This window comes from Balaenoptera musculus, chromosome 16 (genome assembly GCF_009873245.2).
Source record: "Balaenoptera musculus isolate JJ_BM4_2016_0621 chromosome 16, mBalMus1.pri.v3, whole genome shotgun sequence".
Classification (NCBI taxonomy): Eukaryota; Metazoa; Chordata; class Mammalia; order Artiodactyla; family Balaenopteridae; genus Balaenoptera; species Balaenoptera musculus.
Window position 1 is genome coordinate 36504250 of NC_045800.1, and position 25332 is coordinate 36529581.

Here is a 25332-nt window from a genome sequence, read left to right on the forward strand (position 1 = left end):
CATTTACTGAAGATCTAAATGCTGGGTACAGTTTGGGCACTTGGAACAGAGGAATGGACAAAATATAAAAATCTCTTTTTTTCATGGACTTTATATTCTGATGGGTAATGGTGACGAGACATACAAAAAATATGTAAATTACATAGTACATTAAATGATGACGAATGCTTGAAGAAAGCTAAAGCAGGAAGTTTAGGAAATGTTGCAGTGTCAACACACACACACACATTTTAAAAATAAGGTGGCCACGGAAGGCCTGATTGAGAAGTTGACTTTGGAATCAAGACCTGAAGGGAGGTAAGGGAGCAAGCCATTCGAATATCTGGGGGAAGAGACTTCTAGGTGAAGGGAAAAACAACTGAAAAAACCCTAAGATGGACCTATGCCTGGTGTGATTAATAAAGATTGGGAGGTCAATGTGGCTGGAGCAGCAAGAGTGCTAGGGGAATGTAGTAGGAAACAAGGTGATAGAGAGAATAGGGGGCCAGATAATGGGCTTGGAAGGTCATGATGGACTTCGAAGATGATAGACGGTTTTGAGCAAAGGAGCGTCATGATTTGACTGAAATGCTTGCAGGAATATAATGGATGCTGTGCTGAGAACAGGTTTTTGGGTTGCAAAGGTGGGAGCCCTGAGATCAGTCAGGATATTATCAGAATGATCCAAGTTAGAGTGTCAGTGTGGTAGCAGTGAGGTGGTCAGAAGTGGTCAGCTTCTGGGTATCTTTGAAGGTAGAAACTACAGGATTTGCTGACATTTTGTATATTTGATATGAGAAAGAACAAGGAGTTGAGGATGATTGCAAAGGGTTCAGCATGAGAAACTACAAGGTTTTGCCCTGAGGACAGTAGATTGGAGTTGTCATTTCATGAGATGAGGAAGTCAGTGAATGGAGCAAGTTTTGGAGTAGTAGAAAATCAGTTTGGTTTTGGATATTTCAAATCTGACATGGTTCTAACACATCCAGTTAGAGATTTCCAGTAGTCAGTTGTATACACAAGTCATTTAATCCTCCCAACAAATTTATGAGGTAGGCTTTATTATTATCATGGCAAGACATGTAATTATTATCCTGATTACATGTGTCCAAGAGCATGTAGATAGTAATACAGTTGCCATTTGAATCCTGGCAGCTCGAGTCCAGAGCCATATTCCTTACCATGTTCCCAAGACCAATATCACATGAATAGTGATGTAAAAGTCCTCAGAAAAAGATAATCCAACAATAGATAAAAGGATAAAAACATCATGATTACTTGGGGTTTATCCCAGGAATGTACAGTTCATTCAACATTCAAAAATCCATCAATGGAATTCATCACCTGAACAGAGTCAAAGAGAAAAAGTATGTTATCATGTTAATAGATGTAGAGAAGGTATTTGACAAAACCAACATACACTCATGCCAAAACTCTCAATAAAATATAAACAGGAAAAATATCTTCAATCTGAAAAAATACACAGATGAAAAACCTTGTATTTTTTTTTTTAATTTTAAGTACGTATTTTTTTTTTAATTAATTAATTAATTATTTTATTTTTGGCTGTGTTGGGTCTTCGCTTCTGTGCGAGGGCTCTCTCCAGCTGTGGCAAGTGGGGGCCACTCTTCATCGCGGTGCGCGGGCCTCTCACCATCGCGGCCTCTCCTGCTGCGGAGCACAGGCTCCAGACGCACAGGCTCAGTAGTTGTGGCCCACGGGCCCAGTCACTCCGCGGCACGCGGGATCCTCCCAGACCAGGGCTCGAACCCGTGTCCCCTGCATTGGCAGGCGGATTCTCAACCACTGCGCCACCAGGGAAGCCCCAAAAACCTTGTATTTAATGGAAAAACATTTGATGATGTATTCCAAAGATGAGTAAAAAGCAAGGAGGTCCATTTTCACCCATTTAATTTCACTTTGGTCTGGAGTTCTTAGCCAGGACAACTAAGTAAAAGAAATTAAAAACACAAAAGTTGAAAAGAAAAAAAAACTATTTTTATTTGCAGCTGATGTGATTGCTTATGGAGAAAATCCTAAGGAATCTACAAAATAATAGTAGAATTAGTAAATGACTTTAGTAAAGTTACTGGATACAAAGTCAATATTCAAAAGTTAATATATTTCTTTATACATACACAAAAAATAGAATATTGCTTTTTATTTTCTACTATTTACAGTAACATCATTAAATAGTTAGGATTCATGTAAAAGATGTGAAAGACTTCTACATTGAAAACTAATAAAGTATTCCTGAGCAAAAGTCCTACACAAATGTTGATGGTTTGGAAGACTCAATATTGTTAAGACTTCCATTTCTTCCCAACTTGATCTATACATTCAAGGCCATCCTAATCAAAATCTTAACATGCTTTTTCCAGAAATTGACAAGATCATGCTTAAATGCTTATATATATGTAGAAATGTATCAATCCTAGAAGAGCTAAAACAGTTTTGAAAAGGAAAAATAAAGTTAGATGAATTATACCACCTGATGTCAAGGCAATGTAAAGCCACAATAAATCAAGGTATTTATGTAAGGAGAAACATAGAGCAACATAACAGAATAAAGAGTCCAGAAATGGAGCTATACATATGTAAGCTATGGATTTTTAACAAACTTTAAGGTAATTCAATGGCAAATGGCTTTATATTTTTAATAAGTGCTTCTGGAACAAATAGACATCCTATACATCCTATTATTTATTAAAAATAAATAAATATCTGCCTCCCCCATGCCAGACATAAAATTTAATTGAAATTTACTGTAGACCTAAATATAAGAGCAAAACCATAAAATTCTAGAAGGAAACAAAAGAACATCCTTGTGAACTTTGGGTAGGCACACTTTTTGACAGAATACCAAAAACAGTAAATATTAAAAATATAAATTAGGCTTATCAGGATTAAAATCACTCATTCTTCAAAAAGATGTTAAGAGAATGAAAAGATAAGCTATGAACTAAGAGAAAATATTTGCAATATATTTATCTCACAAAAGAATTGTATCCAAAAATAACCTATATAATGCCTTAACTATAACCTAAGGAGAAATAATTTAAAATAAATAATTAATTAAAAATAACATGTGTTACAATGCATAAATGAAGCAGTCAGATGCTTACTTAGAGATATCTCTTAATTAGAGATAGAATTATTCTGAATGTGACAGCTTGGAATTTAGAATGATACCAGGGAGAGGGTTGCTATCTATGATGTGGAGAATTGTTTTAAGTCTCTGAACAAAACTATTTTGTTTTCATGGTTTTTGAATTCTTGGAAACTTGAAAATGTAATTTGTGTTTATGTGTAAAATACAGTTAGGTTCTCAGCTTGGATTATTATTAACAAATTTCCTCCCACAAGAGAAAGTCCTATGGTACATTCAAAAGTTACTCAGGCTACAATTCTTCAATGTGTGAGACTGTCCAACTCTTTGCAGATCCCAACTAATAAACACAGTTAGGGGTCCTCAAACATTGTGACAATCAAAAAAACCTCCCCCACAAATTCCTAAAATGTCCCCTAGCAGCTGGTACCAGCTCTGAAGGAAACCACTGTTACATTAATGCAACCAAGAAAAAAATTAAGGTTTCCTACTTGGGTAATACCTGAATGGGGACTTCTCTGTTCCCATTGGCTTAGTTTCTTCCCACAGATGAATGCATAAATAAAGTCCTACCACTTTCTATGTTTGAAAAATACTTATTTATTTATTTTAGAAATAAGAATATTCTTCTAGCAAAATGATGGAGATCATCTCTGCTGAATTGTTGCCTGGCACATATAAAGAAGCTAGCAATTACCTCCTTGATTGGTTGCCCATAAAAGCTGACAAACTGAATACTTACAATCCTGACAGTGAATGAAATACATTTAGAGAGGTGCCAGATTAAAAGCTGGTCCCTGAAAATAGCTTGGCATAGATGGGAAGGCCATGTAGGCTAGACCCACGAGTCCCAATGGGCTTTGAGTTAACAGTGTCTGCGCCCTGCTCTCCCTCCTGGTTTGAAAAATGCCCCCAGAGCATCTGTCTTTGGTAATGGCTGTGCATAGAAGCTTTGCTTTCCAGAGTGACCTCTTCTTGACAGAAATCTTGAAAAGTGCTTCTCTTGGCTCTCTGTGGTTTTGTCACTATCATAAATCTCAGTTTTCCATATTGATGGTGCTACTGAATAAACTAGCTAAAAAACAGCATAGTTTTTCCATCAGGCTTATAGGTACCATCATGTTTTTGATACAAATGCCCTTAAGCTCCAGAGTCAATGTACTGTAGACAGTCCCTCAGATGCTTTTGAAAAAACGGGAAAATAGACAGTTTCAGAAATTCACTGGGTATTGTTTCAACTATAGTTTCTGCTTTGAACGTCCCACTTCTGATTGGGACCTTTGTTGGCAGCCTCTGTCATAGAAAATGGTGACTCATTCCAAGATTATGTTCTTGGGTTTTTGCAGATATTAAAGTGTCAGTCATATGTGTCCAATAGTCAGTCATATGTGTCCAACAGAGTCAAGGTAACAATAAAATGATCTAGAATGATGTGGAAAACATTTATTTCATTCTATTCTGGAGTCAAGAAAAAGTGGTGATTTGAAAATCAAGTGTATGTGCCATTTAGGAAGAGAGCATCTTCATTTCCTTTAACATATTAAAAACATTTTCACAGATGTATTGAAAATAAGGGCTGGAGGTGTCCATAGTTGTCATTTAGTGAAACATCAGATACTTATATCTTCTTGCAGTCTATCATAAACACAGAAACAAATCCCTTGCCATTTGAGAACTTGTGAGATTTATAAACATGGCAGAACTTTGGAGACCCTGATGGGATAGAACACAAACACTTGCATTTAAAAAGTGCTCTCCTTCAAATATTAAAAATTTTCTTCTCTGGTACCAGCACCCTTAGCCCCTGATTTGATGTGGCTTCCAGACTTAATACAATCATGTTCATTTTTCTTTATATAGGAATCAGTTTGTATAAGTCCTTCTTAAAAACTGACTTCTAGAGCTGAACAAAGTTCTTCCAGGTGTCTTCTGACTGGTGAATAATAGAATAGGACTTTCATGATTCTTTCTCTTGGTGGACGCATATTTTTTCCTTTTAGTTTGAGTAGTGATTATTTATTGAAAGAACCCTCTTAATTCAAAGCAAAAGCATTAAAGCCAATCCAACTTTCTAAGGCTAGCTTAGAACCAATCTCTGCCATTTTCTTGTGATTTCCTTGTCAGAAGTGAGGAAGAGGGACTATTAGGGAGAAGTTAGTAATTAAGACGACACCATTGACTAATTGCAAGCATTCAGGTCTTTGGCAATCAGTCATTGTGTCAGCTAATGGGTACAATACCTGGAAACTTACAAATATTACCAGGATTTGACCAAACATGCGAATAAAAAAAGGCACCTATCAGTTGCGTCTTGTTAGATAACTTCATACACATGGGGATGCATAAGTGTTGTATACCTCAGAGGGGACAATCTTCCCTGAACTCTGCTAAGCAGTACTGTTCAATGAGGTTGGATTAGCAAATCCATCTTTGCCTGTGCCCTGTTACAAAGTACTGTGACAGGATTAAAACAGCCTAAAATCTTAAATATGGGAGGAATTAATTCTCTAAAATCTTGATCTGTTGTAAATAAATCATGCAAAAGACAGAACGTTTATTAGTATAGATTCAGTCTCTTCCATTCCCGTCTCTAACCTTGCACCAGAAGATTTTTGTCATTGTGTGGTATATTACAGAGAGCCCTCAGGATCAAGGAATAAGTGGGTACTTTTATTTTTCTCTTTTTCTTTTAGCTATTGCAACTCAGGCAGAGAGTGGAACTCATCATACTCCTGCGTATATATCACATGATGATAATTGATTCACACAGGATTTACTCCTACGAATTTAATTTTTCCCTTCTAATAGATCTGCTTTACATTCTTAACTCTATTATATATGTTTAAGTATATATATTTCTATGTATTTTAATACGTGTCTTTGTAAAATATATGGTTTTGATTTGTGTGTTTGTTTTTAATTTACACAAGTGATATTGCACTATAAATCCCATTCTAATAATTTGCTCACTTCTTACAATGTGTTAAATGTTGGTCAGCGTTATTGTATGTGTGTCTAGTTTGTTGAGCTTAGAGCTTCATAGAGCTTCATAGAATTCCATGATATACAGCTATTTCATTTTACAAACTTCATACTAGAAATATACATTGAATATACCTCCTATTCCTGTCATTAAAAACAATGTCATGCTGAACATGCTTGAACATGTACCCTTAAGAGATTCTCTGAGAGAGCTCCCCTGAGATATAAATCTCCAGGAGTGCATCACTGAGTCATAAAGCATACACATACTTTATTTTCCTGGACACTACCATACTGCTTTCTGGCATGGCTGGATCAGTTAATTATTGTTCTTACTTGCAGTGCATGAGTGTTCAGGTCCACAACTTGCCAACATTAGATGTTACCCATCTTCCTAATTCTTGCATTCTGATGGGTGTACATTAATTTTTCACTGTTGCTTTTTTAGAAAAATTAGTATTTTTCCTGTTAGTTTTGACTTTGAACATGTTCTTGTACTTGTTGGTCTTTCTCTAGTTTTCTATTATACTTATCTTTTTCTTTATTGTCACGATCGTTTTTAGAATCTCAGTATTGTTTCCTTATCAGTTTTAAAGGTTGTAAATATCTTCTTCCAGTCTTCTATCTGCCCAGTTTTTTATAATATCTTTTAGGAAATCCTTCTTATTTCTCCAACTCCCTTTAGCTCTATGATCTTCCCACACCCATGTTACAGTCTGGTGCTTTCTATGAGTTACTTTTTCAGGTAAATCTGTTTCTCCAAGTGGGGGCATCGGGAACCATTGCACCTCCAAAACAGGCACTTTCTGATGATAGTAGTTGAGCAAGAATCTTAAAAAGGCTTTTTAGTGGCAGAAAATCAACTGAGTAAGTAGGTATATTCTTAATTGAGACAAAAATTAATTTTTGCTTTTTTTTTTTAAATCAGTAGATTCACATAGCTTTCTACTATCTCTTCCTTATTGCTTTGTGGTAGCATCTTTATTATATATCAAGTTTTCATATGTGCAGGGATCTATTTCTGTTTCTTTTATTGTGTTCCATTAGTCTGATGATCAATTACTATGAATTAATAATATATGTTAATATCTTGTAGGGTTGATCTTCCTTCTTATTATTCTTTTTCAAAGTTGACTTTGATTTTTCTTCCATATAAACTTTAGAATGAGTTTAATGCCTCCAGCTATACTTTCTATTGCTATTGTGTTGAATTTGCAGACTGCTTTGTGAGATAATAGACCTCAATGCCATATTAATTAGTCCATGCATAAACATGTTGTGTCACTCAATTTACTCAAATTTTCTTTCATGTCCTTTAACAGAATTAAACCATTTTCTCTGAAAGATTTTCTGCATTCATTATTAGGTTCATTTCTATACACTTTACATTCTTTGTTTCTATGGTTAATGTATCTTGTTTTCAGACTGAGCCCATTTTGTGAAATGAATCAGGTAAATCGAAAGGTCTTAAATGTGGGAAATGTCCTGGCAGGAAAAGTTGTCCCTTAGCAACACAGATGTTTGTCCCAATTCCTGTGTTAAGCCCCTTATTTAGGCAACAAGAGACCATATTTTCCTGACTGAACTTAGACTGATTTAGACTTACATTACCCATTGTGACATTTTTTATTTGAATGTATGAAGAAATTCTTGAGAGTTTTCAACCTAAATTGGCTCCTGAAGCATAGAAAAAATTTTCCAAAAATATAGGAATTAGTAGAATTAGGAAAGAAGTAAAGTAAATTTCCCAGCCTTGGGAAATCTCTGGGGTAATTCATGTCCTAGATATATAGATATATTGGCACTAGTCAATTTGTTCATATTTTATGTAAGAGAAAAAGGAGAATGATAATGTTATTTGAACTTTATTCCATAACAAGTGCACTAAAGGACAATTCTAAGATCATGTACTTAATAAATAATATTTTGGGATTTTGCAAAGCTAGGCAATGTATTAGAAGAACAATACATTGTGGCAGAGTGCGTTATTGGCCCAAATTCTTCACTCTTACTGATATCAATACCCTTTGCCATGTAATTGTGCAATTCCTCTCACAAAAGGTGGAGTGCACTTCCCAACCATTTGACTTGGGATTTTTTAATGTGCTATTTTTTGGTCAATGGGAATTTGGTAGAAATGGTACAAGAGCTTGGAATGAGCTTATACAATAAAGCTGTTTCTTGTCCCTCTGTCATCTTCATGGGAAGAACATGCAAGGGCTAAACATGCTCTAACCTGCTGGTCTAAGGGGGATGAGTTGTGTGGAGCAGAGCCAGTTGGCTAACATACAGACTGGCAACTTGATAGAGCTGCCCAGCTCAGCCCTGCTTAGATCAGCTGACCAGCAGACATGAGCACAAACTCACAATCTTAGCTTAGCAGGTGTTCCAGATGCCACTGGTGAATCAGCTTCCTTTGCCATTCCATCCACCTCAGCTGACCAATGATCCATGAGTGTAAATGATTACTGCTCCAAGTCACTGTGTTTTAGGGTGGTTTGTTAATGTAGCATTACTGTGCAATAATATTAATTGATAATACACTATGGAAAACTAGGCTTTTAACAAGATTGCCAGTTTGGTTTAGCTTTAGAAAATGTATTGAGATAATTTACCTCATCCAGATAAATGTAGACAGATATTGAATAAAATTCAACACCCTCTCATTAATTGAAGAAAAAACTTAAAACTTTGCAAACTAGAAAGAAAAAGACTTTGCTTAACCTGGCCAAAGGCACATACCAAAAACTTACAGGAAACCCAAAATTTAATGGCAAAAATTTAGAAATGTTTTCTTTAAAATCAAGTGGAAATGAAATTTCTCATTACCCAACTTTTATTCAACATTATAATGGGGGTTTACCAGTATAGTAAGAAAAGGAAACAAAATAATGAGAAGAAAGATAGAAAGGAAGAAATAGGCTGTTGGATATGGATATCCATATTGGATATGATTATCTCCATAGAAAATCCAAGAGAATATACAAGTTTTAGAATTGAGAAGAGAGCTCAACAAGGTTACTGAACATAGATCAATAAACAAAGATAATTTGGTTTCCTATATACCAACAGCAAAAATTTAAATACTATATATATAATATATAGCCACAAATATAACATACCTATGAATGAATCTTCAAAATGAAGTGTGAGAACAAGATAATAAGGTAATATGATTTAATATCATTAATATTCTAGTTCTTCCAAGATTAATCTACATGTTCTGAACGATTCCCATTTAAGAAAAGTTTAAAAACATATACAAGTCTTTGAAAACCTGATTAAAAAAAAAAATACTCAGAAGAAAAGGACCAAGAGTTGCTAAGACAATTTGTGGAAAAGGAAATTGGTGGGGCAGTTTCTCTTCCCAGAGAGCAAGACTTTAGTAAATAAAATAGCATGATTTAGGCCAGCAGTGTTAAAAGAAGGGAAATTGGTCCATTGAACATAAAAAGAGCTCCAAAATAAACATATATGGAAAATTGATATATGACATAGTTCTTCTGGCAAATCAGTTGGGACAGGATCAACATCTTAACCCTAAGAAAATAAGAAAGAAATGTGATTATATCTCAACATAAGCCATACAAAAAAAAAAAAAATCAATTCTAGGTAAAATAAAATCTAATGGTGAAAGTAACATTTAACAGCTTTAAATTAAAATATAGGATTATATCTTTGACCTAAGTTCAGGAAAGTATTTCTTAAACGACAAAAGAGTAAACAAAGGAAAATGAAATCTGTACGTCTGATTACATAAAATTAAAAGCTTATATGTGTCATGACATGCAAACTATCAGAGCAAAAAGGAAGTACCAACTGGGAAAAATCATTGGAGCCTATTTATCAAAGGATTAGATATTATCTAGAATATTTGGATAAATAACATCTGAAGAGAAATTGGTGAAGATTATGAACTGGAAGTTCACAGAAGAAAACTACATAGCTTACACACTCAACTTCTCTAATAATTAGGAACACAGCAGCTATCACTTCATAGCTTATGGGCTGGCCAATAATAAGGGTGGGCAAAACACAAAGAAATGGGAATTCATTTAGTATGGATAGAAATGAAAAATGAAATGAAAAAATCACTCTGGATAGCAATTTAACAAAAACTAGTAAAGATGAATTTTCATGTTCCCTCCCAGGCAGCAGTTCTGATTCTAGGCATTTACCTGAATGTAACTCTGGAACATAAGCCCAGGACACATGGGTTATAATGTTCATGGTAGTATTTTTTGAAACATCAATGACTTGGAATCAACTTAAATGTCATCAAGGATAGAATAGATACATTTATTGTGCTTAATAATTAAACACAATGTAACATTAATTAATGTACATTAATACAATGTAACATTGTATTAATACAATGTAACATTATTCACCAGTGAAAATGAATTAGAGCTGTTAATATGGATATGGCTCACAAATATACAGTGAAGGAAGCAAGTTGCAGAAGGCTCTACCCATTATGACATGATACGTATAAAATCTAAAGGTATGCCAAAGAGTATATATTGTTTAGGAATACAAACTCACCTAACACAGTAGAAAGACATTCACATAAAAGATAAATACCCAGTTCAAAATAATAGTTACCTGTAGTGAGGGAGAGGAATTTGAATAAAATTGTGGGAGTGTGCACATGGGCTTCAAGAGTATTGGTCACATTTTATTTCTTAAGTAGGTGGTAAATAACAGGAGCTTTATTTTAAAATAAATTTGTATGATAAAAATTTCATAATCAAAACCCTGATAAAAGTTGTTTGTAGTTAGACTCATAAAGTTATCCTGAAAAGTCTTCCTTGAGGGGAAATTTTGGGGTGCTTTCTTTTCCATATAAGTGAGTGGGTGCTTGGGAATTAATTTTTATATTTTTCCACTAGACTGCATTCCTCCAATGCAAGAATTATGCCTTATTCATCTTTGTACTCTTGTAATCCCCACTAACTAATCTGAGAACGCAAAACAAATATTTTATGAAGGAATTAATGAATGACTCAGATGAACATAAAGTTTAGAAACCATGACTATAAAACCGCAGATTTCCATGTACCAGCTCAAATTGTTTTGGCAACCAGGTAGAGGAACCATTCCAAAGTTTTCTCTCATCTCTCTCTAGAATCGATCTTATTTGCTCCTGAGGGCAAATTTGATCTGTTACTCCTGAATAATTATTACCATGATAAGTTTTTCCTGTGTTCCATGGAACACTATTGTTCAGTGAAATATTAATAAGTGTCCTTCAATTGGGCCTCATGGTCAAATAAATATGGAAAACACGGAATTTAAAAAGTGAGAATAATCTACAAAAAAACCTACAGCTGACATAATACTTGATGGTGAGAAATTGAAAACAAGGAATGATGTCTTTTATCACTCTTATTTCATATCATGTTGCAAATGCTAGCTAGCACAATAAGACAACAGAAGGAAATAAAAGATACACCTGTCAGGAAGGGAGAAATAAAACTCTGATTGCAGATGACATGATTGGCTATGTAAAAACCCCAAAGAATCAACAAAAATCTCTTGGAAATAATAAGTGAGAATTCAAGGTCACAGGTTACAAGGTTAACACGCAGAAGTCAATTGCTTCCTTATATACCAGTGATGAACAATTAGATTTGAAATTTAAACATACCATTTGCAATAGCAAAAATTAAAAAATACTTAATGATAAATATAACAAAATATGTACAAGGGCCATATGCAGAAAATTAAGACTGATGAAAGAAAACAAAGAAGATCTAAATAAATGAGTTATTCTGTGTTCATAGATTGGAAGACTTAATATTGTTAAGATATCTGTTCTTCCCAACTACATCTATAGATTCAATGCCATCCCAATCGAAACCCTAGCAAGCTATTTTGTAGATACTGTAAAGCTAATTCAAAAGTTTATATGGAAAGGTAAAAGATCTAGAATAGTAAAGACAATACTATAAAGAAAAATACAGTTGGAGGACTCACACTATCCAATTTCAAGACTTATGATAAGGTTTCAGTAATTAAGATAGTGTGGTATTGGTGGAAGAATAGACAAAGATCAATGGACAGAATAGAAAGCTCAGAAATAGACTCACAAAATATAGTGAACTGATCTCTGACAAAAGAACAAATGCAATTCAATACAGAAAGGATAGTCTTTTTAACAAATGGTACTTGAACAATTGGACATCTACCTGCAAAAAAAAAAAAAAAAAGGAATCTAGATGCAGACTTTACATCTTTTCCAAATATTAACTCAAAATGACCATAGACCTAAATATAAAATGTGAAACTATGAAACTCCTAGAAAATAACATAGCAGAAGATCCAGGTGACCTTGCGTTTGGTGATGACTCTTTAGATACAAGAGTAAAAGCATAATCCATGAAAGAAAAAATTGATAAGTCGGACTTCATTAAAATTAAACTTTTGCTCTGTGAAAGACACTGTTATGAGAATGAAATACAAGCCCAGATTAGAAGAAAATATTTGCAAATGTATATCTGATAAAAGTCTTGTATCCAAAATATACAAATAATTCTTAAAACTAAACAAGAAAAGAAAACAATTTAAAAATTGACGAAAGATCTCACACACACTAAACCAAAGAGGATATAAAGATGGCATATGAACTACATCTTCTTTATCCATTCCTCTGTTGATGGACATTTAGGTTGCTTCCATGTCTTGGCTATTGTAAACAGTGCTGCAATGAACAGTGTGGTGCATGTATCCTTTTGGACCATGTTTTTCTCTGGATATATGCCCAGGAGTGGAATTGAAGGATCATATGGTAGCTCTATTTTTAGTTTTTTAAGGAACCTCCGTACTGTTCTCCACAGTAGCTGTACTAATTTATATTCCCACCAAGAGTATAGGAGGGTTCCCTTCTCTCCACACTCTCTCCAGCATTTACTGTTTGTGGATTTTTTGATGATAGCCATTCTAACGGGTGTGAGGTGATATCTCATTATAGTTTTGATTTGCATTTCTTGAATAATTAGTGATATTGAACATCTTTTCATGTGCCTCTTGGCCATCTATATGTCTTCTTTGGAGAAATGTCTATTTAGGTCTTCTGCCCATTTTTCGATTGGGTTGTTTGTTTTGATGATATTAAGCTACGTGAGCTGTTTATAGATTTTGGAGACTAATCCCTTGTTGGTCACATCATTTGCAAATATTTTCTCCCATTCTGTGGGTTGTCTTTTTGTTTTGTTTATGGTTTCCTTTGCTGTGCAAAAACTTTTGAGTTTAATTAGGTCCCATTTGTTTATTTTTGTTTTTATTTCCATTACTCTGGGAGACGGATCAGAAAAGATACTGCTGAGATTTATGTCAGAGAGGGTTCTGCCTATGTTTTCCTCTAAGAGGTTTATAGTGTCCAGTCACACATTTATGTCTTTAATCCATTTTGAGTTTATTTTTGTGTATGGTGTTAAAGAATGTTCTAATTTCATGTTTTATTTTTTTACATGTAGCTGTCCAGTTTTCCCAACACCATTTATTGAAGAGAGTATCTTTCCTCCATTGTATAGTCTTTCTCCCTTTGTCATACATTAGTTGACCATAGATGCATGGGTTTATCTCTGGGCTTTCTATCCTGTTCTATTGATCTGTACTTCTATTTCTGTGCCAGTACCATACTTTTTTGTTGACAATAGCTTTGTCTGAAGTTAGGGAGTCTGATTCCTCCAGCTCCGTTTTTCTTCCTCAGTATTGCTTTGGCTGTTCAGGGTCTTTTGTGTCTCCATACAAATTTTAAGATTGTTTGTTCTAGTTCTGTGAAAAATACCATTGATAATTTGATAGGGATTGCATTGGTGTAGATTGCCTTGGGTAGTATAGTCATTTTGACAATATTGATTCTAGATGTGGTACATATATACAATGGAATATTACTCAGCCATTAAAAAGAATGAAATAACGCCATTTGCAGCAACATGGATGGACCTAGAGATTGTCATACTGAGTGAAGTAAGTCAGACAGAGAAAGAGAAATATTGTATGATATCTCTTATATGCGAATCTAAAAAAAATACAAATGAATTTATTTACAAAACAGAAACAGACTCATAGAATTAGAGAACAAACTTATGGTTACCAGGGGGGGATGGGTGGGGGGGAGGGATAGGGAGTTCAGGATTGACATGTACACACTGCTATATTTAAAATGGATAACCAACAAGGACCTACTGTATAGCAAAAAACAAAAACAAAAAAAACGATGGCATATGAAAAGATGCTTCATCCTCAACATTTATTATTGAGAATTTCAAATTAGGACAATAATGAGATACCATTGCACACTTATTAGAAGGGCTAAAATGCAAAAAAACAAAAAAACAAAAAAAACCTGATGGTACCAATTGCAAATGGGGATGCAGAAGAATAGGAACTCTCATTAATTGCTGGTGACAATGCAAAATGGCATACATACATTTTGGCAATTTCTTACAAAGTTAAACAGCGTCTTACCAAACAGTCCAGTAATCATGCTTCTGGTTTGAAAAATTATGTCCACACAAAAACCTGCACATGAATGTTTATAGCAGCTTTATTCTGTCATCAAAATTGAAGCAACCAAGATGTCCTTTAATAGAGGAATGTATAAACAAACTGTAAGTACATCCACACAATGGAATATTACTCAGTGATAAAAACATGAGTTCTCAAGTTTCAAAAAGACATGAATGGACCTTAAATCCATATTGCTAAGTGAAGAAGCCAGTCTGAAAAGGTTACATTCTGTATAGTTCCAATTATATGACATTCTGGAAAAGCCAAAGTAGAGATAGTAAAAAGATTAATGGTTATCAGAGGGTTAGCAGGAGGAAGAAAGAGTGAAATAGGTGAATCACGGGGCATTTTTTACTGTGGTGTATCATTTGACAAGTGTATAATTGTAGACAAGTGTCAAAACCCATACAACTTTATAGCACAAAGAACGGACCTTAATATATTCAACTAAAGAAAAATCATTTAGGAGGTAGAGAATCCCAGAAAGGAATGCAGATGGAGACAGGAGAAATTAACTGTAGTAAATATATGAAACAACCACACTAAAGGTGGTGAGAGGGAAAGGGCTGTCCTAAGTAACTTTGGAAATAATAGCCTGCCTGTAAGACTAAAGGCAAATAAACTGTAGGTAAGCACTGTACTCTAGTTGGTAGAGTTGTCTTCCATGGTTGCACAGGTTAACATTTCCAATGCTATTATGTATGTGACGAAGACTGTCTCCTTGATATAACTTTAGTCTGGCTCCTCTGAGCCCGCTTCTTGGCTGGGTCTCAGCCTTGGGCTATAAAAACTGCAGGCACAAAGCACAAGTGCTCCTTCTGGCACACACTAAGGGACTTGAACAAATGCTAGCATAGTTTCTAACAGCTCCAGGCTGCATCCCTAGGTGAAGACTCCAGCCCCCCTTACATTCCTATCTGCTTTGAAAGGTCAAGCCTGCTGAAAGAATTTACTGTTTGTTCTATTAAACACCTGAAGACAGGGCCCCGTCTCCCAGTCTCTGTGGGAGGGTAGGAGCCTAACTTCAGTAAATGTGAGTTAGCAAACCCAGATGGCCTAATTGCATTGACCAGTATGTCTTTCTGCGTTCTGTAAATTTCCACTTTCCTGCTCTGCTGGAGCCCCACTTGTTCCCCCCTCCATATTCCCTCATTCTCCTTTAACATGCCCAGTAACCTCTGTGCAAATTGCACTTGAGTTCAGTTCATGCTGGAGTCTCTTCCCTATTGCAGTGGTTAATGCTGAATAAACCTGTCCTTTCCACTTCAGTGTCTAGCTTTATTTTTGACATGTGTACACTGGAATGGAACAGTAGGTAAAAGAATGGTATAGTAGGCTGAACAATAGCTACCAAAGATATCAGGTCTTAGTCCTTGGAACCTGTAAATGTTACCTTATTTGGAAAAACTCTATTTGCAGATGTGATTAAGTTAAGGATCTTAAAATAGATTATCGATTATCCTGAATTATCCAGGTAGACCCTAAATGCCATCTCAAAAACATCCTTGTGAGAGAGAGGCAGAAAGAGATTACACAGAAGAGGAACAGATAATGTGCAAATGGAGACAGGGATTGGAGTGATGTGAAGGAACGTTGGCAGGCACCGAATCTGAAAAAGATGAGGAGATTCTCCCCCAGAGCCTCCAAAGGGAATGGAACCAAGCCAATACGTTGACTTTGGCTCAGTGAAACTGAGTTTGGACTTTGGGCCTCCAGAATTAAAAAAAAAAAAAAAAAAAAAAAAATTTTTTTAAATTTCTTCCATGAGAGAATAAATTTCTTTTGTTTTAAACCACCAAGTTTATGGTAATTTGTTACAGTAGCCGCAGGAAACTAATACAGGTGGTGAATAGTGGGAACCAGGTTTCTCACTATTGGAGTAGAAGTTTACAGATGAGCAAGGGGAGGAGACTAGAATGGTCCCTATGGTAATGATTAGGGTTGGAGACATCAGCACAGCCACAAAGTAAGGGAGTACCCACAAAACAAAATCTCTTATTGATGGAGGTATGTCAAAGGGATATAGGTGACAACTGAAAGAGTTCCCAATGGCTAAAGCTGGAAAAATTTTGAGCAAGAAAATAAATATTATACTACAATCTGAAGTATAAAATAAATTTCCATGAATCCATATTGAAATAAATAAATACAAATTTCCCGTATAGAGGAATTCCAAGTGATTTATGTAGATACTCTGCCCTCAAGGAGAGGGAACATAACTTCACACGCCTTAAGTGTGAGCTGCACATAGTGACTTCTAAAGAGGACAGTATGGAAAAGGGCAACAAAGAATAACGTTACAATGGAGAAAACTGGTGAACACTACCTCAGCCAAGTGATCAAAGTTAACATCAAGAGTGATAAATCGTGTTAGTTTGTACCATTGATGTGATGCGATAAAAATGGCACTTACCTCTGTGATCTTCCTCCAAACTCATAATCCCAATCATAAGACAAATCCAATAAGGGGCATTCTACGAAATACCTGACCAGTATTCCCTAAAACTGTCAAGGCAGGGAGAAACTGTCACATCGAAGAAGAGCCTAAGGAGACATGACAACTAAATGTAATGCGGTATCCAGATGAGATCCCGGAACACGAAAAGGACATTAGGTAAAAACTAAGGAAATATGAGAAAAGTATGGACTTTTGTTAATAATCAGGTATCAACATAGGCTCATTAATCATTATAAATATCATACTAATGTAAGATGGTCACTAACTAGGGAAACTGGGTATGTGATGTATAGGAAATCTCTGCATTATCTTCTCAAATGTTCTGTAAATCTAAAACGGTTCTAAAAATTTAAAGTCTATTACATGTGGGGAAAAGAGTCAAAATAGCTTTGATACTGTAGGATTCCTCAGTGGTGTGTCTGTATTAGGGCATCATTCCACCATTTCCAAGGAAAAACGTTTTGGGAATATGGCTCTCTGCTTTTTCCTGCTCAGTGTAGGATTCTTCAAAGTTAAGTCTGGAACGTCTGTGTTCCCAAATAGGAATTACCCTGCAGTGATAACTGGAGAATAAAAGGCATTTTGTCTTCTATATTTATGTCAAGAACTCATCTGTAAACCATTTCCCTTGTTCTGGTTCTTCTTCCTTTCCATATAAAAAGTGGGAGAGGAATTACCTAAAAATAAATGAAACTAGGCTAAAGCAAAAATTTACAGTAAAGTCTTGCAAGTCTGGTTGGCATACCACCCCAAAGGATGTGCTTTGTGTGAATTAAAAATAGTTAAGGACAGTACAAAGCTCTGCAAAAGCAAGCCTGAGGATCTCTGCAGGGAAGAATTCCCAAAGGAAGGTTTGCTTGCAAAGTGGTCAGAGGGTGAGGCCAATGGCCCCCCCTTAGGAAAGTTATATGAGTCTTTTAGCTCTCACCCTTCACCCTGCCCTTCACTTTGTCTCACTGCTGATGTGTTCACAACGTCTCCTATGCCCAGGAGGTACACTGTAATCAGTGGTGACAGGCTCAGCCCCTTCCTTCCCAGCAGCTGTGCTCCTTGTCAGAGACACCCAACTCATTGGGACATCTGCCTTGTGGAGGTCCGACCAGGGCTGCTGGAGGAGCGAATGACCTGGGGTGAAAGGAGCGTTCCTCTGGTTGAAATGAAATCATCGTAGGCTTGAGCACAGACTGCCCCACCTTCTCATTTCCATTTTCACCCTCTGACATGATACGGCTGGTATGGCACAAATTCTGTTACTGTGTCAAGTTTAAAAGATATCCTGGCCCGGAAGAAGGAGCAGCAATGGAAAAGTTTGGTGAACAGATTCTGCTCTTAGGTAGGCTACTTAAGAATAGATGACATTTATTGAGTACTTACTATGTTTTAATCCCCAAATGAGGATCTTTGCATTTGGCAGTTCATTTATTTTCACAACAACTGTGTGAGCTAAGTTCTGTGTACCCATTTAATGGATGAGAAGTAAATTAATCCAAGTCACACAGTTAGAAATTGTGGAGGCAGAGTTCTAACTTAGACAGTTTGCCTCCAGAGCTACATTCTTACCTATCATTGTCAACTCTCTCTAAACAATTTGAGCCTCAGTTTTCTCTTTTACAAAACAAAGTCAGTGCTTAATAATTGAGATGTAGTCTTAGTTATTAATTCTCTGCTATTCCCGACAGGCATGAAATTTTGAGGGATAAAAGATAAAACTATTTTAAAAAAGAATCAGTGTATTCCACTTGACTTTATGGAAGGATTTCACTGCTAGTAAAAGAATTAACTCTCAGACCAAAATGCTATTAGGCATCCAGTTAGGCTTTAGGATTTTGCCTTGCGAGAAATACGTTCATCAAGAATTGTAACTTGCCATGAAAATCTGGAAAGAAATATGCCCTCATTTTCAACAAATGAATGTGATTTGGTTGATATAACTGTGTCTAACCAGACAAGACTGAGCGGTTCAGTGGGTAACACTGTAATCTAGACCATCTCAGAATGAAGCAGTTTCCTACTGTTAGACATAAAATTAATCGGCATACACAAAAGGGCCAACTCTCGTAAGATAAATGACTTAGAGGGATTTGATTACTGCTAGGGAGTAATTGGGTGCAAGTAATTAATGGCCGAAGAATAGGAGGAAAGCAGGACATTATTTAAAGTTGAAGCTTGTGCTCTAGGTGGAGGGGGTGCAGATAAGTCGGAATTCAGGGACGTGTAGACATTTTTCAGTGGAACCATAACCAGGGATGGGTTCAAGTGAGGGTTTCTTCTTTGCCATGAGTGGTAAGACGTCATTTAAGACTGCTAGTGGAAGTATAATTTGGTGACTCTTTTGTTCTTCTCATTCTCTCTGGACACATCCCAATCAGATTTTCTTAATCCTCTTTCTTAGTGTATCAGCAGCATCTGATACAGTGGTTCATTTCCTCTTTTTAAAATAACTTTACTCTTGGCTTCTGGCACACACTCTCTTAGTTCTCTGAACTCACGGACTGCTCCTGTTTGGTTTCCACTACTGATTCTTCATCTCCCTGACCTTGCTGAAATACGAAATAAGGGAAATCATGCCAAACATGTCAGTTCTCAGCTGAAAGATATAATGTGTGTGCGCTTTAAGAATATCTCAGCATTTAAAATGTTAGATGTGAGTTCTCACAGGCAAAGTATAGTTGGGAACTATTCTATATAGTTTTTCCAGTGAGGTGGAGGAGTTACAAGTACATTTCGGGGAGTGGGGAGGTATACATCAGAAGAGATGGGCATAGTGATGAACATCTTAATGCAATTTTAGGACTCAGTTCTCAGATTTGTTTTTTTTTTTTTTAATTAATTATTTTATTTTTGGCGGCACTGGGTCTTTGTTGCTGCGCGTGGGCTTTCTCTAGTTGCGGCAAGCAGGGGCTACTCTTCATTGCGGTGCACTGGCTTCTCATTGCGGTGGCTTCCCTTGTTGCGGAGCATGGGCTCTAGGCATGCAGGCTCAGTAGTTGTGGCTCGTGGGCTCTAGAGCGCAGGCTCAGTAGTTGTGGCGCACGGGGTTAGCTGCTCCGCGGCATGAGGGATCTTCCCGGACCAGGGATCGAACCCGTGTCGCCTGCATTGGCAGGCGGATTCTTAACCACTGCGCCACCAAGGAAGCCCATCAGATCTGTTTTCTTAACCTGTACTCACTCTCATATGTGATCTCATCCTGCTACATGACCTTATACATTATCTTTACACAGGTGATCCCAAAATGTATGTATCTCCAATCCATATGTTTACCTAAATTCCAAAATCCTATATTCATTTGCCTAATTGAATTTTCTCCACTTAGAGAGGTTCATGTCCAAAATCAAACTTCTATTTCCAATTCTGCCACAAGCTTCCCCATGCCAGGAAATGGAAATTTCGCCTTCCCAGTTGTTCAGTCAAAAATCTCAGGCAGCTTTGCCACCTGTGTCTCATCCCACTTGACAACAATTTAATCTTTTCACCTCAGCCTTCATAATATATCCAGAATGTGATGAACTGGCACCAATTCTGCTGCAACCACCTTAGTCTGTGCCACCATCATTTCATAGACTACAGTTGCCTCCTAACTACTGTGTTTCTTCACTGAAATTTATCCCTAGCATAACAACAAAAGCCAGATTGTATTATAATATTTTTTTGCTCAGAAACCTCCAATGGCTTCCCTAGTTATTCAGAGTAGAATATAAATTGGTTTTTGTGATTTACAAGGTCCTGCATTATCTGGGCCCTGTTTCAGCTCTAAGCTCCCCTCCCTAGCCTCTTTCTTACTGACTCTGCTCTCGCTGCATTGGCTTCTTTGCTCTATCTCAACACATCAGTCATTTCCCCCACTCAGAGTCTTTGCATTTGTGTTTCCTTTTCCCTACGGTAACATTTCCCTAGATATCTACAAGGCTTGTCCCTTTACTTCCTCATGTTTTAATAGTGACAGGCCTATAAAAACCAGAAATGCCTCTGTCCCCATCCCTCTTTTTAACTCCTTAGCATCTACTGCTATCTCACGTATTTCACATTGACTTGTATAATAGTTGTCTGTCTTCCCCTATTAGAATGTAAGCTCCAGCTTAGCAACTGTGGGATATCACAGATTCTTGACCTAAGTTTCAGTTTTCTCACCTACAGAGTATAATCAAGACCTCATAAGGGTGTTGGAAGGATCAACTGATATGATGCATGGAAAGTACTTAGCACAGTGCCTGGAATGTTGTATGCACTCAGTGATTAATCATGGTTGCAGGTCACTCACCTGCATAGGCAGCTATGTCCCAATAGCCTGGTGAAATCTACAGAAGGGTCCTAGTGATATAGGTGACTTCCTCTATACAATAGTTACAATAAATACAATAATTACAATAAATACAATTCTGTGGGAAAACCGTCTTGAATTCCATGATCTCATGGTGCTGGATCAGTAGCTTTGTCTCCTTAAATGATTTGAGACACTGTATTTGAAGACTCTACTAGGAAATGAATTATAACCTCATCCGTATTAGCCTTTGGGTTAGAACTAAGGTAGCTGTAAAAAGTCATACCTCTAAACCATCTCCAATAGGCAGCGGTCTTGGGAGCTCAATGAGTTTGAAGGAATAAAACATTTCAGTTTGAGATCTGGCCTTGCAGGCCGGAGACTTGTCATAGCCAACTCCTTTGATTGATTGCTAAGGCTTCACATATCCTGTTTGATTAAATGAGTGCATTCAGGTGCAGTTGGCTAGAGCTTGAGAAGTTTGGATGGAAGTATGCAGATGAAATATCTGTCTTTTTTATTCGTTGTTTCAATGAAGCTCTTTATTCTGCCACTTTGAGTTCTCCCACTTAGAATCATTTTAGCTTATTATTTGCTCATGCTGCATCCCCAGCAGGGTTGTGGCCTTCCTTCTGTGCCTTGATCCCTAAGACACATATAAATAGCATCTGTGGCAACTCAGATCTTAGTATACTTCTACTTTCCCATGACCTTAAACATTCAGTAAAGACGCAGGTTCCTGCTAAGTCAGCTGACCTAAAGAACTTTCTGGCATCCTCTTTGGAAATAAACGTATTCAAACTCAGTCAATGTTACTGGAATATCCATGTAGGGATATCAGATGGTGGGACATGGCAAGGGGATACCAGGAGGCTTCCAGTGGTGCCGAGCAAATGGCTGGTCTACCAGGCATTTCAAACTCTTGTGCCTTTACATTTGCAATCTCTTCCACCTCTTTCCACTATTTCCATCAGATGTAATTCTGCTCATCATTCAAGGCTCAGAATCAGCACTACTTCTTTTTATTTTCCTTAATGAACTCTCATTTCACTGAGTTTCATATACTATGTGTATACCTCTGCTATAATCTTTGTATGAGAGTTCATGTTTTTTTCTGCCCTAGAGCCACCTCTCCCCCAACCCAAGGGAGAAGTCATGTCTGATTCATCTTTGCAGACAGTTCTGTCTATGGAAATCCTTACTTATTTGTGTATTTACTTCAAGTTACTTGACTTCACTGACCTCAGTTATGGTCTCTAACTCTAGGAGGGTCTTGTTTGTTTGTTTGTTTGTTTTGTAAATAAATTATATATATATATTTTATTTGTATTATTTTTTTATTTTTGGCTGAGTTGGGTCTTCATTGCTGTGCGCAGGCTTTCTCTAGTTGTGGCGAGCAGTGCCTATTCTTTGTTGCAGTGTGTGGGCTTCTCATTGTGGTGGCTTCTCTTGTTGCGGAGCATGGGCTCTAGGCACGCAGGCTTCAGTAGTTGTGGCATGCAGGCTCAGTAGTTGTGGCTTGTGGGCTTTAGAGTGCAGGCTCAGTAGCTGTGGCTCACGGGCTTAGTTGCTTCATGGCATGTGGGATCTTCCCGGACCAGAGATTGAACCCGTGTCCCCTGCATTGACAGGTGGATTCTTAACCACTGCACCACCAGGGAAGTCCCACTAGGAGGGTTTTTTTTTTTTTTTCTTTTTTGTGGGATAACTAGATTCTGACAAAATGAGAGGAAATAGGTACTATTTTCAGCTGACTTTTGGTTGCTGAGAAGGTGTGGGACTTTGTGTCGTTCTCAATTTTCTTTGTCCTACTCATTTCTTTATACGATTTTAAGGATAGATAAAGAATCTTGTCACAGAAGCCCAAAGACCTGTCTTGCTTATCCTTTAGTGTTTAAAGGTTGAGATTCTTTCATTTTAAGGGTCAGGGAAGAGATGCCAACCCCTTAGGTCATGTTGTCCTCACAGATGAAAACACAAAAAGAACCAAATTTAAAGCACATTATTTAAAATATGCTTTAAAATTCTTACCCTAGGGCCTAATTTGAATCAAATTCTACACTTTTTATTTTTCTTGAAAGTTAGTTATTTGATTCTAAATCATTGTTGCCCATCATATGTATAAAAAATAATTCACTCTTGGTGAGTAACTTCTGAATTCATTGTAATTTAAAGTGGCACCAAAAAAAGTGGTGAGGAAGAGCAATGTTTCATTTATTAAGTTTTATAATTCAACCGCTGTTCCACATTTTGGGAGATAAAGATACTGATCAACTGAAATGTTCTGCGTTTCAGAAATCATACTTTCTAACTGCCACAGTTAAGTCTTTGGCAATTTTCATGTACAATCATGCAACGTTTCTGAGACATTGACAAAATAATTTATTCCTGCTTTCTTTCTGCTTCCGAATGCTGTTTCAAGTATATTGGTATAAAAAATGTAGGAAAAGTGTCACATTCTCTGTGGAGTTTGTCTGCTATCAGAAACTATAAAAGATAAGTGACAAAGTAAGTGAATTTTATAAATAATTGTTTTGAGTCCATTTTTAGAAAAATAACCTCCAAAAAGTACAATATACATCTTCCTCTCAATACTTTCCCTTGTTCTTTAGGGTATGTATGCTTTCTTGTTCTCTCTGTGGCCTTTTCACCTGTTCTCCATTTCTTTCTTGATATGCCCCATCAGAGACACTCACGGTTAGTGTTCTGTCTTTCCTCTTTTAAATCTAAAATTCCTTAATTTCTTCCTCACCCCATGCTAGCCATTTCCATCAGGTATCAGTTTCAATATGCTTTTTTTTTTTTTTAATCAAAGAACCTCAGAGATCATTCAATCCAACCATATCTCCTTTGTAAGAATCTTCCAACATCCTTGAGAACCATTCTCCCTTTCAGTCTCCTGTAATTCCAGGTGGTGTTTAATCTATACAGACCCCCATGGAATTATTAATTCCCTTGATCTGAAGTTCCTTAATCTTCCTCTGGCCTAAGATTGCATTGAATTTCCTATCAACTGTGTCACTTTTTTAGCTCATAACAAATTTTGTGTTTATCAAAACCACTAGGTCTTTTACTCAAGAATTATTTTTAGGTATGACTCTCCTTATATTGTGTTTGGACAACTTAATTTTTGAAAAAGAAATGAGGGCTTTTCCTTTCGTTAAGTTGTATTTATCATTCGAACCAAATGAAGTCATTTGAAATCTTTTGTCATCCAATAGCAATTTTCAGCCTTTAAAAAAAAGAAACAAACAACCAGGAAGATGCACTTTTATTTGCTTGCTTATTTCCTAGCTTTAATTCAACACCTTAATTTTCAACTCAAAAACTTGAAATGCCAGTGAACGGGAATATTTGTTAACTTAAGTGAGACATAAAATCTCAAACTTTTATTAAAATGTCTCTACCAAGTTTCTTATTTAATCTTACCTCCTTTCAACTGGGGAAAGAAAGATGTGTCCCTAGAATCTTGTTCTCACTCAACATTATGAGTATTAATACATATTTATACTTTCCAGAAAATAAAACATCAGTTTAAATGTTATTATCAGGACAAAGCAGTACATCATTGGATAATATAACAAAGCTGGATATCTCATTTGCCCCCCACCTTCACTCTGAAGTGATTTGTACCCAGGGAGGCTGACCTGTATGAACTGCATCAAGGGCTATTTGTCCTTTGACTTCTGGTTAGGTCAGGGGTTGGAGACTACCAGAAGGAGATTGGTACTGTTTACATAGAGATACCAGCGGGAGATTGGTAATACATAGAGGTAAGAGTGAGGACAGGGTACTAATTCTTCTGACACCTTCTTGGCTAGGTCCCCAAGCCCTGGTTATATCCCACTGTTAAAGGTGACAGCTCCTCTCTCCAGCTCCTTCCCCAACCCCTCAAGGTTTCTCATTACTTACCCTGAAGCACTACTCCATCTCTTATGAATTTCCCTTAACCTTGGCCACACCTTTGTCAATAGTCTCTTCATTGAAGTCTCCTCCATTATCCCCTTGATTGGGCCATCTGTTTCC